The 18,057-nt window shown below is 37.4% G+C and overlaps 1 non-coding gene across 1 annotated transcript; it reads right to left on the bottom strand.

Annotated features, from left to right (window-relative positions):
* Nucleotides 1–2,529: 2,529 nt before the first annotated feature.
* LOC126027483 (U6 spliceosomal RNA) lies at nucleotides 2,530–2,633 on the bottom strand. The gene has a single exon (XR_007502276.1). It is a non-coding gene; the product is annotated as a U6 spliceosomal RNA (small nuclear RNA).
* Nucleotides 2,634–18,057: the final 15,424 nt, after the last annotated feature.

Below are 18,057 nucleotides of genomic sequence, written 5' to 3'. Positions count from 1 at the left end.
ATATTATCTCAAAAATAAATAAAATGGCAGCCTATAAGGAAAATTACTCATGCTTGGAAACACTGTTAGAAATAGTTTTTGCATTTTGTTTCTAAAACTTAACTTGCCACAAAAACAGCAATGTTCTTGAAATATATGTGCAATTATTTATGTTTTGCCTTTTTCACCACAAGTATGTTACTATTTAGATGTTTGGAAATAAAAAACACCATATTTAAGACTTAATTTTTAGCACTATAAGTACACTCATCTGCCTTTATTCTTTACAGTAACAAATCTTCATCCCTCTGATGTTCCTTTTCTTTGTACACTTATAAATATATTTATGGGCAATGATGTATAAATATAATTGAAAAGTCTAACAAGGTTATTTAATATAATTTCAGTGGAAAGGTAAGACTCTGAACAGAAAGTAAAAAAATATAAAATATTAGTAATATATTAGTAATTACATTTATTTAATCCTTAAATGTGTAAGGCATTTACCTATATTCCTCTTAACTTCCTAACAGACCTACTGATGCATATCATTATTGTCAGTTTTCATAAAATAAATCCTGTTCACATCAATGCAATTTCTGAATGGAAAATTAGCCAGAAAGTGATAAAGCTGATATTAAAAACCACATACATTTGGTTTAGTTTGATTTTTTCATCCAAAATTAACTTATTGTTTATAATTTTTATTGTAACCAAAAAGTGAGTAACAAATCTTTTTCGGTAATATTTAAGGTAATAGTGACAATGAATCAGGACCATTCCCACCACCGGGGTTGTCCTCCCTCCACCCCTTTTCCCAGCATGTGTCCCATATCTCCCTTTTCTGCCTCCCCCCCCCCCCCCGCAGTGCTAGTATAACTATTCCCCTCTATGTATAGCTTGTTGTAGATAGGGTATCGATTCTGTTGGCTTTAGGTTTGGTGTTTAAGTCTGAACATTTTTTAATTCCACTCAGTGTTCGTACAGCTGTTTGGTCCTGGTACCATTTATTTTTATTTTATCCCTCAATTATGTGGCAGAACAAGATGATTCAAGTTGTGTGGTTCTTCTGGAAGAAGACCAAAAACAAAAACCAAAGCAAAAATAAAAATCAACAATTTAAAAAAAATAAGACAGTAACTATCAAAAAAAATAAAAAGCACCCAGCAGCAAAAAAAATATCACCAATATCCCCAGAGTGAAAATGAAAGGGGGAAAAAGGAGAAAAGGCAAAAAAAAAAAAAAAAAAAAGGAAAAGAAAGGAAAAAATGGAGTGCTGGTATGGCAAGGTTTTGTGCCCTCCCCCCCCCTTTTTTTTTGCATAGGCACAGTAAGTATTAGGGAAATAAGAAAGGAAATTCCCTTGATCCAGGGTTCTCCGCCCTTGAAGCATACTTCCATGGGAATTACTCCGTACATGATCATTACCATACCCTAAGATCTTTTGTGAAAAAAAAAAAAAAAAAGAACTTTTGTGGTGCCAGGAAACTTCCTGCTCAGTTATGGATGATAAAATCAGGCCTATGTAGCTAGAGACCTTGGTGTTTGCACAGGTCATAAGACAAGGTCTAGGACAGAGTCTTTATGGTTCTAGCATTTCTGTTCCATCATTGATGTAGTCAGTCTTCTGTAATAAGTGAACTTGGTTTTTTGCTCAGATCCTAGGCCGAAGCCTAGGATAGTCTTCATTATGGTTTTAGAAGTTCTGCTTAATCGCAGTTGTCACAGTCAGACCTCTGTAATTAGAGATCTTAATTTTTTTGTACAAGTTCTAGGCTAAAGCCTAGGGTAGGGTTTTTCTTATCCCATTATAAGCTGTGCCAAAGTCAGCCTTCTGTAGCTAGCACTCTTGGTTTTTGCACAGATCAAAGGGCAACATGTTTTCTGATTTCATCTTACCGTTAGGTGATTTGACAGGACAACCTGCTCTTAGATTAAGTTGATGTCGTTTCCTCGTTGTCGGGGTTTCATATCCGAACTGGCACAAGTTGGTGCCAGAGTGGTGTTAGAAATTTCCCAGGGGAGATTGGTTACTGGTGTTGTTGCTGTAGGGAACTATACCAGTTCTGCGTTTGGGATCTGGGGTTCGGAGTTGGACAAACACTGTCTAATCTTATGGAGACTGAGTTGTGTCCACATGACACATGTTCAGGGTGGTAGGCACCCCTGTATCATAAAAAGTATGAGTTCTTATCCCTAGAAGATAAGATCTTGTTTCTGTGCATAAGATTTCTCCTTTCTTACTGTGCCATTACAAAAGTGTATGGTGACATATTATATTGCTGATGCATTTGGGGGTAAGGATGACAGGCTACACAATCTCTGTGCTCTTGTTTTGGCCTAAGACTTTATCCCAGGAAAGACTTTTTCTTCTCGATTTTGAAACAAGCGGAACGAAAACCGGTGAGGCTAAAGAAAATATGTATATGTATATGTATATATAAATAATAGAAGAAAAACTAAAACTGAATTTAAAAAAAGTAGTTAAAGAAAAAAGTGATAGAGGAGGTTACCTTTATATTTCGACACCCTAAGATGCATTATTATAGAAAAAATACGGAACACTTCACGAATTTAGGTGTCATCCTTGCACAGGGGCCATGCTAATCTCTGTATCGCTCCAATTTTAGTATATGTGCTGCTGAAGCGAGCACTAAAAACCACATACATTTTAATGCAAATTTTCTGGGCTTTCTGCTATACCATACCATATTCTTAGTAGCAGTTTACTTATGTAAATATATGTTTAAAACATTCCTGTATGGTTAGTGACATTTAAAATATTAAAAACTGATATATTTGTTTGCTGTAAATGAAATTTTAACATATTCATACAAACTTAAAGTATATAACACATTTCATATGCTACCTTAGGACTTTAACTTCAGTGGTATATGATTATAATTATCATTTAAATAAATTACTTTATTTAAAAACTATGTATTACACAGTTGCTCATAATACATTTGTTCCAAGAACAACCCTACCACCAATGTAAAAGTCCACTCCTCATTTTTTCTGAATTCTGAATTCCCATCCCTAGAAGACATAAAGTAACATATTTTATATTGTCTATTTACAGGTAAGTGGAAATAAAATTAGTTTTAAAAGTACAGTAATACAATAAATTTGAAAATTAATTTATGTAGCAATGTGGCAATTATTAAGTCATTGTCAGGTTTGCTAAGCAATTTGTTGACAGTTAATTTTCTATTATTTGTTTTTGTTTTCTAAAAATTAGGTAACTTTTTAATACATATTGATGCCTAAATTGGCATGTTCTATTGGGATGACAGGATTGAAAAAAATGGAATTGTTGCATGGCTGCATATGTGCATTCCAGGAATTCTAAGCTCTGTAGTAATATTGAAGCTTTGTGGGTGTTTTAGCTACCAGGCTTTCCAGAATTATGAGACAGTGGGAATAGGGAGATGCCCGCACTCACTCCAAAAAATGTCCTGGAGATGTTAGCCCAAATATTGGAGTACCTGGAGTTTTTGTCAATTTGGTGTCACTGCAAAGATTACTGGCTGAGTGGTGAAGTTAAGCCTATCGCTAAGCAACTGTCATAGGTGGTAGGTACAGCTGGGATGATGTTTGGCAGGGCTTGAAATTTGGTTCACCCTCTCTTCCTGAGATTGTCCTTTTCAATTATTCAGCCAGTTTATCCATGATTTTTCACAGCTTGGTGCACATCTATTTTAAGAATAGAGTGAGTCTATGGCGCTGGCAAAATGCAGACATGACGACTGTGTTTTCAACTATCTATCCTTTATTAATTGGTAATGTTGGTATGAGGGCTAGATCAAGTAATGCTAAATACATTATTGAATAAATTAATAAATAATAAAATAAATACATTAATTTAAATAATTTATTGAAATAAATTATTGAAGAGTATATTTTGCAGTAACACTAGAAATAATGAAAATGAAGGACATAGATCCATGAAAAAAAGCAGGTTTACTAGACTTTGAGGGAAGAATAACTGTTTTGATATCCAAAAAGGGAAATAACATACAGAAAAGACATGAAAAATATGACTTCCTAACATTACTATGGGCATTCTTAGAGTCAATTTAACTCATGACACTCTCAGAATTCATTAAAATTCAAAATATCTGTTTATTTCTTGTTTTGGACAGTAAAGTATATACCAAACAAAATATTTCTCTCTAGGAATTGAAATACCAATGTACTTACCTTTGATGAAAGCAAACAAATAAAGCAAACAAAATAAATACAATAAAACTCAGAGAAGCTAAATTACTTCCAAGTTACTCAGATTAAATCAAGCAATATAGACATCAGGGTTGAGGAAAATTTGTGACCAAAATTCTACAGTAATATACCAGCTGCAAATGTATTGATACAATATTTCTGCTATAATGAATAGGATGGAAAATATGCAACTGAGCTAAGCTATTCAAGAACCGAAAGGATTTCATTGATGTTTTGTACTACCATATTTTTCTGGGACACTTGTCATATTCTATTAAAGTGTTCAAGGAAACAGAACTGAATCAGTAAGACTAGTGAGTGACAGTTACAGTGAGAGAGAAATAACAACAGTTAGATCTTCTTACTTGTTCCTGAAAACCCCAATTTTCAGTTGCATTAAGGACAGGACAAAAAATATAAATATTTTTATCACTTCCTGAAGTTTTATATTAAATTTCTATCTTCTCAAGTTAATTTAAACAAAACAAAGTAAAAAATTGCACTCAAGAAATAGATGAATGTAGCTATACTGCTCTTCAAAAAAATACTTTCATTTCATGGTTGATCTTTTCTGTCACAAAGAAGACAATGAAATTCATGACAATGTTTCTGTATTTTTTTTATTCTTCAACAAGCACAAAGGCATATATATATTCAGATTTATACATCACAGTTGTGAATATTCACCAACTACAAAATCAAACCTCTAAAGCATACTTCTGATCAGAATATTTTGATGAAATTATTTTTATGCAGGCAGAAAACCCGTGACAAGTTCCTGAGAAAAGAGTTTTAAAACTATAGTAATCCTACATAATTTTACTAGGATGTCCTTTCAAAGGATGTCCTCAGCGCATGCTTTTTCTGAGTTTAGAAATCTGTAATGTTATAAATTGAACAAAATTCTATGCCCAGCTTAACCAGTTTCTATATGGTGAGTATCACTGATCACTTAAGTTCTAAGAATTCCAATTTGCTTATTTAAAAAATGGGATTGATGATAGTCTTGAAGTAAGAACAAAAGAGAATGTAGAGAAAAGTATTTCTAAAGCACTAACATATGGGGCAAACATTAAAGATAAAAACATGACTTTCTTCCAAGTAAAACAAAAAAATTTTTTGCTCTGGAACTAGAGAGATGTAGTACAATGGATAGAATAATTTATTTGCACATGGCTAACCCAAGTTCTATCCTCAGTACTTCGATGGTCCCAGGAGACCAGAACTTATCCCTGAGCTCAGAACCAGGAGTACACCCTGAAGAAAGGAGAAGAGGAAAAAAGGGAAAGAGGAGCTTGAGAGGAAGGGAGGAGGAAAGGAGAAATTGGATAGGAGAAGAGAGAAGGGATCATGAAGAAAGAGGAAGGGAAAGAAGGAATGGAAATGAAAAGAGTAAAGGAAAGAGAAAGAAAGGGGAAAGGAAGAAAAAGTAAGGAAAAGATTTAAATTAAAAAATTCTGCTTTGAGGGCCCGGAGAGATAGCACAGCGGTGTTTGCCTTGCAAGCAGCCAATCCAGAACCTAATGTGGTTGGTTCGAATCCCAGTGTCCCATATGGTCCCCCGTGCCTCTCAGGAGCTATTTCTGAGCAAACAGCCAGGCGTAACCCCTGAGCACCGCCGGGTGTGACCCAAAAGCCAAAAAAAAAAAAAATTCTGCTTTGGGAGTTAAGCTGGTAGAGAAAAAAAATAAGATAGAAGTGAGAAAATGTTTAGAATAATTCAGTAGCATAACATCACAAGATGTCTGGTAGTCAAAGAAGAGCACATCAGAAGTGATGTAGACCAGAGCTAGGGAATCAACAGAGCAAGGGAACTGTAATCTTGGAAAAGATTACCATGGGAAACCCTATAATATTCCCTCTGGTGTTGTGTAACTGTGTGTCATATGCTATTCAGAATAATATGAACATATCAGCCAAAGCTGCCCTAAAACTCAAAGGCACTGTGTCATAGACCATGCTTTAGATAATAGCTTTTGTCCAATCAGTTGAAGCTAAAATACATTTTTGTATATAAAAGAAAATACCATTATAAAACTATCTCAAGCAGTCAAAATAAGAAATTTTGCAGATGTATATTTTATTTTATTAAGAAATATGTTAAAACCAGCTATTCTGTGGCTGGGATAGTAATAAGTATGCAGCAATAAATAAAAAATTGTTTTTATTTTCTTGAAACTATTAAAAAGAAACCTTCATAAATAAATAATACAAATACAATGCAAAAAGTGTTTAAGAGATATGAGCATTCAATGAGGACACAAAGAACATCTTCAGAGTTTATGAAAGTCACCAGGGAGGAGAAAATACTTGATATATTTACAATAATAGTGAGTTTATGGAAAATTAGAAAATGACAATGGAAACAACAAAAAAATCACAAAGTCACACAAAAATATATAACTAAACCTTAGTATCATTGGGTGATACTATAATTAAGACATAGTAGGTCATTTGCTTTGCATGGGGCCAATCCAGAATCAAGTCCTGGCACTCATATTGTCCCCAGAGCCAGCTAGGAATGATCCCTAAGTGTGGAGGCAGGAGTGAACCCTAAGTATAATCAGATATAGCCCCAAACCAAACAAACAAAACAAAATGAAGCAAAACAAGAAAGATTGGTTTTGGGGACAAAATAATATTTGAGGTGTCTCTGTACTTTTCCATCTGTCAGTAGAAGAAAAAAGCCTTGAGCCAGCAAGTCCTAAGCTAGAGAAACAAACGAGTATTTCTCAGTATAGAATAGAAAGCTCGGGGCCGAGCAGTGGCGCTAGAAGTAAGGTGCCTTGCCTTGCCTGCGCTAGCCTAGGACGTACCACGGTTCAATCCCCTGGCGTCCCATATGGTCCCCCAAGCCAGGAGCGACTTCTGAGCACATAGCCAGGAGTAACCCCTGAGCGTCACCGGGTGTGGCCCAAAAACCTAAAAAAAAAAAAAAAAAAGAATAGAAAGCTCAGCTACAAACATAAAGTAGAAATGTATAGGTCAGAAAATCAATTGAGAAGTAAAGACAGATTGAAAACTTGAATAGATGTAAATAGTTTCTTAAGGGTGCTCTAAAAGTGCCCTTACACTCACAAAGCCTAGAATCATAAATGGCATATTATAAGACCACCTAAGCTATGAACTTCTGGAAATAACTACAAACCTTTATGCATTTCATTCTTAAGATGCAGAGAGTATCAATGAAAGATATTGAGACAGAATGGGGTTTGGAAATGTGCTTGCCATAAAGGAAAAAAGATGAGTGGATATTTTATTTTCAGGAAAATAAAACTAAAAAATTACAATTTTATAGGATAAGAATCTGTATTGATATTAATAAATGATTTAATAAGCAAATAAAAAAGTAGCCAAATCTTGCTTACCAAAAAATTTAATAATATAAATGCTAATTTTCTTTTGAGTATAAATTGAAATGGCTCACTTTTAAATAGAAGAGAATGGAAAGGGAAAAATCATAGCAGCAAACTGTCAAGTGTCACCTTAGCAAAAAAAAGGGGGGGGCAGAGTGATAGTACAGCAAACAGATCATTTGTCTTGCACATAGCTGACCCAGGTTTGATTCCTGGCACCACATATGGTCCCCTAATTATAAAGATAGAAAGAAGCAGAGCATCACGAGGTATGGCTGAAAAACAAAAAAATATCAATATGATATTAATGGTTATGTCATTTCAATCTTCTGTAGCCTAAATCATGTGATACCAAAAGTCTTTTATTATGAATGAGGTAGCCTTAGTTTCTTCCGAGTTTTTGCTAACAGCCTCATCTTAGCTGCCCTCATCCTATATTATAAACACTACTATAAATTCTTGGGCACACAAGAGACTAAGAGATAATGCCCAGACAATAACAAAAATATGAGGAAATATATAACCTAAAAATCTCATAAATTAACAGTGCCTACCAGTCTATGAAAGAATGCAAGATGTTAATCTTAGATTAGCAATACAATTGAATCCTAAATTGACAAGACATTATTGGAAAGTAAAATAGAATAGCTTCATAGTTCATTTAATAAATAACACAAAGACATTTTTTCTATTAAAAAATGGTTACACTAGGGCCGGAGAGATAGCATGGAGGTAAGGTGTTTGCCTTTCATGCAGGAGGTCATTGGTTCGAATCCCGGCGTCCCACATGGTCCCCCGTGCCTGCCAGGAGCAATTTCTGAGCCTGGAGCCAGGAATAACCCCTGAGCACTGCCGGGTGTGACCCAAAAACCACAAAAAAAAAAAAAAAAAATGGTTACACTAAAATTAGTCTATACTAAGTTCCTACCATGTTGGGGAGTTTCTTTAGATAGTACTTTCCAATAAATCTTTGTATTTTCTAGCTTTGAGTCTGAGCTTTCTTTATTACACAATATTTTCAGTATTTAAAATATTAAAGAACCTGAGTCCATGTACCACACAGACATACACTCTCACCTCTCCTACATCAATCACAGTGGTATTCTTCTTTAAAACTCATGATTTCAGTCTAATTCTGAGAAAAATATCTTACAACCCCAAATTGAGATATGATCTACAAAATTATTGGTTAATCATTTTTACTAAATACTGTAAAGACCATTAGAAATAAAAGCAGAGGAATTTTAAAGATGACTAAGTAGAAATAAAAACTGCAATGTAAATTGACTCTTAGATGGGCTCCTGGAACAAGAGAGGATGCTAATGTAAAAACTAAGGAAATCTAAATAAAGATTAGAAAATAAAAGCTAAGCACCAATGTTGTTTACAGTTTTTGTGGGGTTTTGTGGGGGAGGCAGAGAGCACACCTGGTAGTGCTTAGGGAATACTCCTGCCTCTGCTATTATGCCTGGTGAGCTCAAGGTAGCATGTGAAATGCTGGAGATCAAACCCAGGTCAGCTGCATGCAAAACAAACACTGTACTATCTCTTTGTACCCGATTTTTACAATTTAATAAAAGTATCATGGCAATGTAAGATGTAAGCCCTAGAGAAAAACTGGTTGAGTAATTGTAAGGTTTCAGGCATAACAACTTTCTACAAACCTTAAACAACAGAAAGTTATTCTCTCACCATTCCAGAAGCTACAAACCTGAATTCTAGGTGTCTGTCAGGTTTGTTCTTCCACAATGTTTTGAGAATTCATTGCAGTATCCTACTTTCTGGTGTCTTCTGGCAATTTTGGGTGTTTCTCAGTTTGTAACAGACCTAACAAATAAACCTTTGTGATCTCCTTTCACTGCCCCCTTACCTTCTCTATAAATGCATTGGGATTTAAATGTAGGGTATAACTATTTCCAGTATAATGTTTTACCTTAATAATATCATACCTGGGGAATGAAGGACTAAAGTAAAACGTGAGTAACTTTCTTAAAGTGAGGTTTGAATGTTTGAAATGGTTGACATTTAAGTGACATAAGATAACCACAGTTGAATTCAAAGATAAATCAGTCGGGCCCGGAGAGATAGCACAGCGGTGTTTGCCTTGCAAGCAGCCGATTCAGGACCTAAGGTGGTTGGTTCGAATCCCAGTGTTCCATATGGTCCCCCGTGCCTGCCAGGAGCTATTTCTGAGCAGACAGCCAGGAGAAACCCCTGAGCACCGCCGGATATGGCCCAAAAACCAAAAAAAAAAAAAAAAAAAAAAGATAAATCAGTCATGTAGTACATTTCTTTTTTTTTATTTATAAAATCTTTATTTAAGCATCTTGATTACAAATATGATTGTGACTAGGTTTCAGTCATGTAAAGAACACCCCCTTCACCAGTGCAACATTCCCACCACCAATGTCCCAAATCTCCCTCCATTCCACCTCACCCCCACCTGTACTCTAGACAGGCTTTCCAGTTCCCTCATTAATTCACATGGTTATGGTAGTACTCAGTGTAGTTATTTCTATAACTGCCCTCACCACTCTTTGTGGTGAGCTTCATGAAGTGAGCTGGAAGTTCCAGCCCTCCTCTCATTGTCTCAGGATTGTTGCAAAAATGACTTTTATTTTTCTTAAAACCCATAGATGAGTGAGACTATTCTGAGTCTCTCTCTCTCCCTCTGACTTATTTCACTCAGCATGATAGATTCCATGTACATCCATATATAGGAAAATTTCATGACTTCATCTCTCCTGACAGCTGCGTAATATTCCATTGTGTATATGTACTGCAGTTTCTTTAGCCATTCATCTGTTCAAGGGTAGCTTGGTTGTTTCCAGAGCCTGGCTATTGTGAATAGTGCTGCAATAAATATAGGTGTGAGGAAGGGGTTTTTGTATTGTATTCTTGTGTTCCTAGGATATATCCCTAGGAATGAAAAGCTGGGTCGAATGGAAGCTCAATTTCCAGTTTTTGGAGAAATCTCCATATCGCTTTCATAGAGGTAGGAATAGACAGAATTCCCACCAGCACTGGATAAGAGTTCCTTTCTCTCCACATCCCCGCCAGCACTGATTGTTCTCATTCTTTGTAAGGCATGCCAATCTCTGTGGTGTGAGATGGTATCTCTTTGTTGTTATGATTTGCATCTCCCTGACGATCAGTGATGAGGAGCATTTTTTCATGTGTCTTTTGTCCATGTGTATTTCTTTTTTATCAAAGTGTCTGTCCATTTCTTCTCCCCATTTTTTGATGGGATAAGATTTTTTTTCTTGTAAAGTTCTGTCAGTGCCCTGTTTATTTTAAAGATTATCCCCTTATCTGATAGGTATTGGGTGAATAATTTCTCCCAATAAGGGTGGCTCTTTTATCTTGGACAACATTTCTTTTGAGGTGCAGAAGCTTTTCAGCTTAATGTATTCCCCTCTGTTTATCTCTGCTTCTACTTGTTTGAAAAGTGCAGTTTCCTCCTTGAAGATGCCTTTAGTCTCAATGTCATGGAGTGTTTTACCTACGTGTTGTTCTATATACCTTGTTGTATCAGGTCTGATATCAAGGTCTTTAATCCATTTGGATTTTACCGTTGTACCTGGTGTTAACTGGAGGGTCTATGTTCGCTTTTTTGCAAGTGGCTAACCAGTTCTGCAGCACCACTTGTTGAAGAGGTTTTCCCTGCTCCACTTAGGATTTCTTGCTCCTTTGTCAAAAATTAGATGTTTATATTTCTGGGGAATGTTCTCTGAGAACTCAAACCTACTCCACTGATCTGAGGGTCTGTCTTTATTCCAATACCATGCTGTTTTGATAACTATTGATTTGTAGTACAGTTTAAAGTTGGGGAAAGTAATGCATCCCATACTCCTTTTCCCTAGGAATGCTTTAGCTATTCGAGGTTGTTTATTGTCCCAGATAAACTTTATAAGTGTTTGATCCACTTCTTTGAAGAATGTCACAGGTGTCTTTAGAGGGATCACATTAAATCTGCATAATGCTTTGGGGAGTATTGCAATTTTAATTATGTTAATCCTGCCAATCCATGAGCAGGGTATGTGTTTCTATTTCCATGTGTCCTCTCTTATTTCTTGGAGCAGGGCTTTTGCTGTGTCCCATTGATTCTGGCAGTTAGTGTCTTCGTATTTATTTCCAGGAACATTTTGATTTCCTCTTTGATTTCATCTCAGAACCACTGATTGTTCAATAGATGGCTGTTTAATTTCCAATTGTTAAAGTTTTTCTTCTGTGTCCTGTTGCAGGTCAGCCCCTGAAGAGGTTGACTGATGGAGGGATGGAGGATGAGGTTTGTCCCCTCCAGCTTAGAGCACACATCTGCCACCCTGTTCAGCTGGCGGTTCTGAGGTGAAGCGGCAGGTAAACAGCTGGCAGACAGTCAGGCTTGTGGAAATATTAACTTTATTCAGTGGAAAAGACTGAAGTCCAAAGCCTCAGCATCAGTTCCAGCCAAAAAGCACCTCGCCTTCCACAGACCATTGTTTTTATCCCCCAGAATCAGGTACCACCAATGGTGGGATCAGGTACCTCCCAAATGGTGAGATCAGGTACCACCCAATGGTGGGATCAGAATCAGGTCACACCCTAGGGTAGGGCACAATCAAGGATCAGGGTAGGGTCAGTAATATAATAATCCCATAATATGTTTACATACACAACAGTTCCCTTTGTAGTTCACTTATATTTTTAGAGCCTTGTTGTCAGCAAAGGTAGCCTGCAAGATTTCTATCCTCTTGATTTTATAAAGATATGTTTTATTTGTCAGCATGTGGTCTATCCTGAAGAATGACCCATGTACATTGGAGAAGAATGTGTATCCAGGTTTTTTTTTGGGTGGAATGTCGTATATATGTCTACTAGTCCTTTTTCTTCATTTTCTCTTTTCAGCGCTAGTATGTTTTTGTTGGGTTTCAGTTTGGTTGACCTATAAAGTGTTGACAGGACAGTGTTGAGGTCTCCCACAATTATTGTGTTATTATTGATGTCTTCTTTGAGATTTGTCAATAATTGTATTAGATAATTTGCTGGTTTCTCATTGGGTGCATATATGTTTAATAGTCTGATTTCTTTCTGTTGCACATATCCCTTGATTAGTACAAAATGTCCATCTTTGTCCCTTACCACTTTTCTGAGGATAAAGTTGGTGTCATCATATATTAATATGAACACCCCAGCTTCCTTAAGGGTGTTGTTTGCTTGGATAATTTTCCTCCAGCCTTTTCTTTTGAGTCTGTTTGTTCTGACTATTCAGATGTGTTTCTTGTAGGCAGCAGAAGGTTGGATTCATCTTTTTGACCCATTTTGCCACTCTGTGTCTTTTAATTGGTGAATTTAGTCCATGGACATTGAGGGAGATGATTGTCATAGGATTTAATGTCATCTTTGTAGATAAGTTTGCTGTGTCTGTTGGACTCTCTTGTCTTAAAGTTTTTCCTTTAAGGCTGGTTTTTCATTTGTGAAGTTTCTGAGCTGTTGTTTATCTATGAAGTTATGTATCCTTTCTTCAAACCTCAACATGAGTCAGGCTGGGTGCAGTATTCTCGGTGAGGCATTCATTTCATTCAGTCTTGTCACAATATCCCACCACTGTCTTCTGGCCTTGAGAGTTTTTTGTGACATGTCTTAGGGATGCTTCTTTGAATGTAATTTCCCTTTTTTATCTTGCTTCTTTCAGTATTCTATCTCTATCTGTGGGATTTGTCATTGTAATGAGGATGTGTCTTGGGGTGTTTTTCTTTGGGTCTCTTTCAGCTGATACCCTTCAGGCATGCAGGATTTGATTGCATGTAGTAGTCTTTAACTCTGGAGTATATCTTTGATGATGTCTTTGACAGTTGATTCTTCCTGGGGATCTCCTACCTGGGCCTCTGGAACTCCAATAATTCTTATGTTGTTTCTGTTGAGTTTATCAAAGATTTCTATTTTCATCTGTTCACATGCCTTGAGTACTTTTTCCATTGCCTGATCATTTGTCTTAAGTTCCTTTTCCAATTTCTTCTTTTGTGTTGAGTTTTTTTGCATCTCATCTTCCAGCACATTGATACTGTCCTCAGCTGCTGTTACCCTGCTGGCAAGGCCATCCACTGAGTTTTTCAGTTCAGCTACCATGTTTTTCAGATCTGTTATTTCAGTTTAGAGGTTTCTGATTTCTGTCTTTGTGTTCTGTTCAGATCGATCTATGCTTTTTTGAGTTCTATGAACATCTTCCAGATTTCTATTCTAAACTCCTTATCTGAGAGGTTAATCAGATGGTTGGAATTTTTATTTTTTTTTTTTGGTTTTTGGGCCACACCTGGCATTGCTCAGGGGTTACTCCTGGATGTCTGCTCAGAAATAGCTCCTGGCAGGCACGAAGGACCATATGGGACACCAGAATTTGAACCAACCACCTTAGGTCGTGGATCGGCTGCTTGCAAGGCAAGCATTGCTGTGCTATCTCTCCAGGCCCTGGTTGGAATTTTTTGAGTCATCCGAGCTATCATCTTCATTCTTTGTGCATGGTGTTTGACTGCGAGGTTTCCCCATTGTCTTGCTTGTAGTGTAATTTTTTCTGCTTGTTGTGGTGGGGTTCATTGGTTAGAAAGAGTGCATGGCCGCAAAGTGGAGCGGCTGCACTCTTCTGTGGCCTCTAGATGACAGGTATTTTTTGGGGGGTGCACTTTCTAGGCCTCTGAGGAGAGCTTCAAGTATTCAAGAAAGACAGACAAGCAAAGCTAAGAGTTTCCTTCAAGTCCTCAGGATCATCCAAGGCACAGAAGGAAAGCGGAGCCAGTCAAGAACTCTCTGTAGCTCCCTGGATTCCAGTTTCAGGCGGCTGGAAACACCATGGCCCAAGATGGCTTTTGCGCTCTTCTGACACCCAGCAGAAACCAGTAGGAATCAGTGTGTGTACGTCCCGACCCACCTCTAAAGCAGGCAGGATCACCGGCAGGAATGCTGATGAAATCCAGTCTCAGGCAGCTGGAAACAGCATGACCCAAGATGGCTTCTGTGCCCTTCTGACCAGTAGTACATTTCTTAAAGTTTTCATGTAAGGAGAAAAAAAACTAGAGACTATTTGAAAGTGATATGAATGTATAAGACTGAAGGGCACATATATTTCCATCTATAATTTTGAAGAAAATTCTGAAAAATAAACCAATTCCAGAGACATGAAGAAATAGAATCAGTAGTCCCCAGATAAAGATTTAGAGAGAAGCTTTTCAAATAAACTTCACTGATAATACATACTTACTCCTAAATTTTAGTCAAATAAGAAAGTAGTAGTAGCAAAATTCAATGAAAAGGATCATGGTAATAAGGAAAACTAAAGGAAAAGTGTGAAAGTTTGGAGGACAGACAAAAGAAAAAAATCTGGGGTGAGAAGCTGAGAGATAAAAAATCTGCCTCTGAGGCTGGAGTGATAGCACAGCGGTAGGCATTTGCCTTGAACAGAGAGACCCGGGACAGACTCAGGTTCAATCCCAGGCATCCCATATGGTTCCCTAAACCCACTTGGAGCGATTTCTGACCTCAGAGCCAGGAGTAACCCTGAGTTCTGCCGAGTATGTGGGTGTGCCCCCCCCCCAAAAAAAAAAGAAAAAGAAAAAAACCTGTGCTGCTTTTGCCCTTCTGGTATTTTAAGTTATTTAAGTTATTAAGTCTGCTAATTTAAGTTATTTGCTATAATCTGCTATAATAGCATATAGTTTAAGAAAACATCACCCACATACTGTTGGACCAAGGGAAAGTTGAAAGTTTGTAAGAGTCTAACCCTAAAAATGTAAGAGCTGGCTGTCTAAATCCCTGAGTCCTTGTGATAAAACCCTAATAAACCTGGAATTTACAACTAGTTGCCTAGGCAGATGAGGGATGGCAAAAAACCTACCTTGACCCTGATTTATGTAAAGAGGTAATTTGCTCTTATATGGGGAATGGCTATAACTATAAGTAAGACTCATTGATGTATGCATGTCTGCAAACCATATCTTACTTGAAACATATGTAAAAATGCTATTTAATCTTACATGATCATAAATATGAATTGTAGTTTTAGACTATACATGCAACCTCAGCTTTTGAAATGTTTGTCAAATGTGTTGAGTCCAAAGACTCATAACAGGACCCATAATGATTGCAATGTAATAAACTTATTACCTACTATCTTTGTGTGCCTCAGCTATCTCACTGACATCTGACAAATTCTGGCAAAACAATATCACTGAAAAATCTAAAGTTAAAAGATAGGGAGGAGGATCAGAATGATAGTACAGCAGTAGGGGTAATGTATTTGCCTTGTACATGGTAGACTCTAGTTCAAATACCAGCACCCCATGTGTTCCCCCGAGGCTTGCCAGGAGTGAACCCTGAGCACACAGCCAGAGTAAGCCCTGAAAGCCACTGTGTATAACCCACAAAAAAAAAAAAAGCTAGGGAGGAAGAGAATAAAGCAGAGGTCTCAAACTCAATTTACCTGGGGGCCACAGGAGGTAAAGTCAGGGTGAGACAGGGCCGCACAAGGGATTTCACGAAAAAACGTCCTCAAATGTAATTATTAACAGTTTTAATTATTTCTTCTGAACATGAATAGAATATTGAGTGAAGAACATGAACAGCTCTTCTGAACATGGCATCTTTTGCCTATTCCTTGCTGTCAGAGACTTGACAGCGCTTCTTCTCACAAATCTGAACCACATTTGGTTTTAGAGAGGAAGCAGTTGAGATTCTCAGTATGGCTTGAAGATTATCATGATTAAGTCTAGACCTGTACTTTGACTTATTGAAGTTCAATGTGGAGAATAACTTTTCACACAAATATGTGCTCCCAAAAAGGGACATGGTGTGCTTGAACATTCGGGAAAGCTCAGGGAAGCTGGGGTGCAATTCTCTCAAAAATTGCCCATGCATGTCTGCTTTTCCACTAATCTCCCTGAATTTGACTTTGAGATCAAAGTTGCATTGCAGGTTAATGAGCTCCATTTGAAGCACAAGAGGGGCATCTTGTACATCAAAGGAACAGGGGTCCACAAAAATTTGGAAAGTGGCTCTGTGCTTTTTGAAGTCTGCAAATCTGTGATCAGATTCCTTTTTAGCTTAAAAATAGCATCAACATATTTCTCACCACTGAATAGTATGCCTGCATCCACAAGTTCGTTGCATGCTGGGAAATGGCAAAGGTTTGTCTGAGAGCTGGGATTTCCATAACACAAATTTTGTGGAGAATGCTCTCACATTGTCATAGGCAGCACTGATAAGCTGCGCTGGGCCTTGTAACATCTTGTTTAGTACATTCAGCTTATGAGTGATGTCAAAAAGAAAAACTAAGTCCATGAGCCATTTGTGATCACTCAACTCAGAAACAGCCTTTCCATCCTTCTCCATGAAGTCTTTCACTTCTCTCAACTCAAAAAAATCTTTTCAGGACATTTGCCCTGCTGAGCCAACGTACCTTGTTGAAATAGAGCACATCTCCATATTCTGACTCCATTTCCTCTAAAAAAGGATCGAACCTCTTGTGCTTTAAGCCCCTGGATCTGATTTGATTGATGCATTTCACAGCAACAGACATCACATTGTCACATAGCAGGCATTTACTGCAAAGGGCCTGTTGATGGATAATGCAGTGAAGAGCAATGGCCTTCTCTACACCCTCCTCTTCAAGTTTTTTTAAAAGTGCCACCAGTCCATTTTTCCTCCCCGTCATCGATGGCGCTCCATCAGTTATTTATTATTCAAAAAAAACTCTTCCATGGCAAACCTGCATTCTCAATGGCATCACACAGATGCCAAAATATCTCATTAGCGGTGGTCTGGCCATGCATTGGAATTATTGTGAGCAGCTCCTCTGTCAATTCAAAATTGCAATCAACACTATGGACATAAATCGTGAGCTGTGCAGTGTCTGTTATATATGTGCCCTTGTCAAGAGCAACTGAGTATGCATCAAAACATTTGGCATTCTCACACAGTTAATGATAAATGTCACTTGACATGTCAGAAATGCACTCTGCCACAGTGTTGGCAGAAAGGCAGATTTTGCTAAACTGACCTTTCTTTTCTGGACAGATATTACTTGCAGCCTATAACATGCATTTTTTAACAAACTCTCCTTCTGTGAATGGTTTCCCTGCCTTAGCAATCATCTCACTAACCATGTAACTAGCTTCGACTGATGTAACATTCTCTTTGGTTGCTTTCTTGAAGAAATCTTGTTGCCTCATTAGACATGCTTTAAGACTGGCAACCCACTTGACTCTCATTTTCTTGATATTTTGCACATTCCTCAGCATGTTTAGTTGAATAATGGTGTTTCAAGTTGTATTCCTTGTGCACTGCAACTTTCTCTGAGCAAATAAGACAGATGGGGATGCCCCTGTGCTCAACAAAGAAATATTGTGTCTCCCACTTTTCCTGAAATTTTCTGTGCTTGTCATCAATCTTTCTCTTCACTGCAGGCTTTGATGAAGTCATGATGAAGGTATGACGAAATCTAATTCTGTAATAAACTCTCTCCCTTCTCTCC

Source organism: Suncus etruscus, chromosome 1 (genome assembly GCF_024139225.1).
Source record: "Suncus etruscus isolate mSunEtr1 chromosome 1, mSunEtr1.pri.cur, whole genome shotgun sequence".
NCBI lineage: Eukaryota > Metazoa > Chordata > Mammalia > Eulipotyphla > Soricidae > Suncus > Suncus etruscus.
Note: the sequence above shows the minus strand (reverse complement) of the source record. Positions and strands in the feature narration are given on the sequence as shown.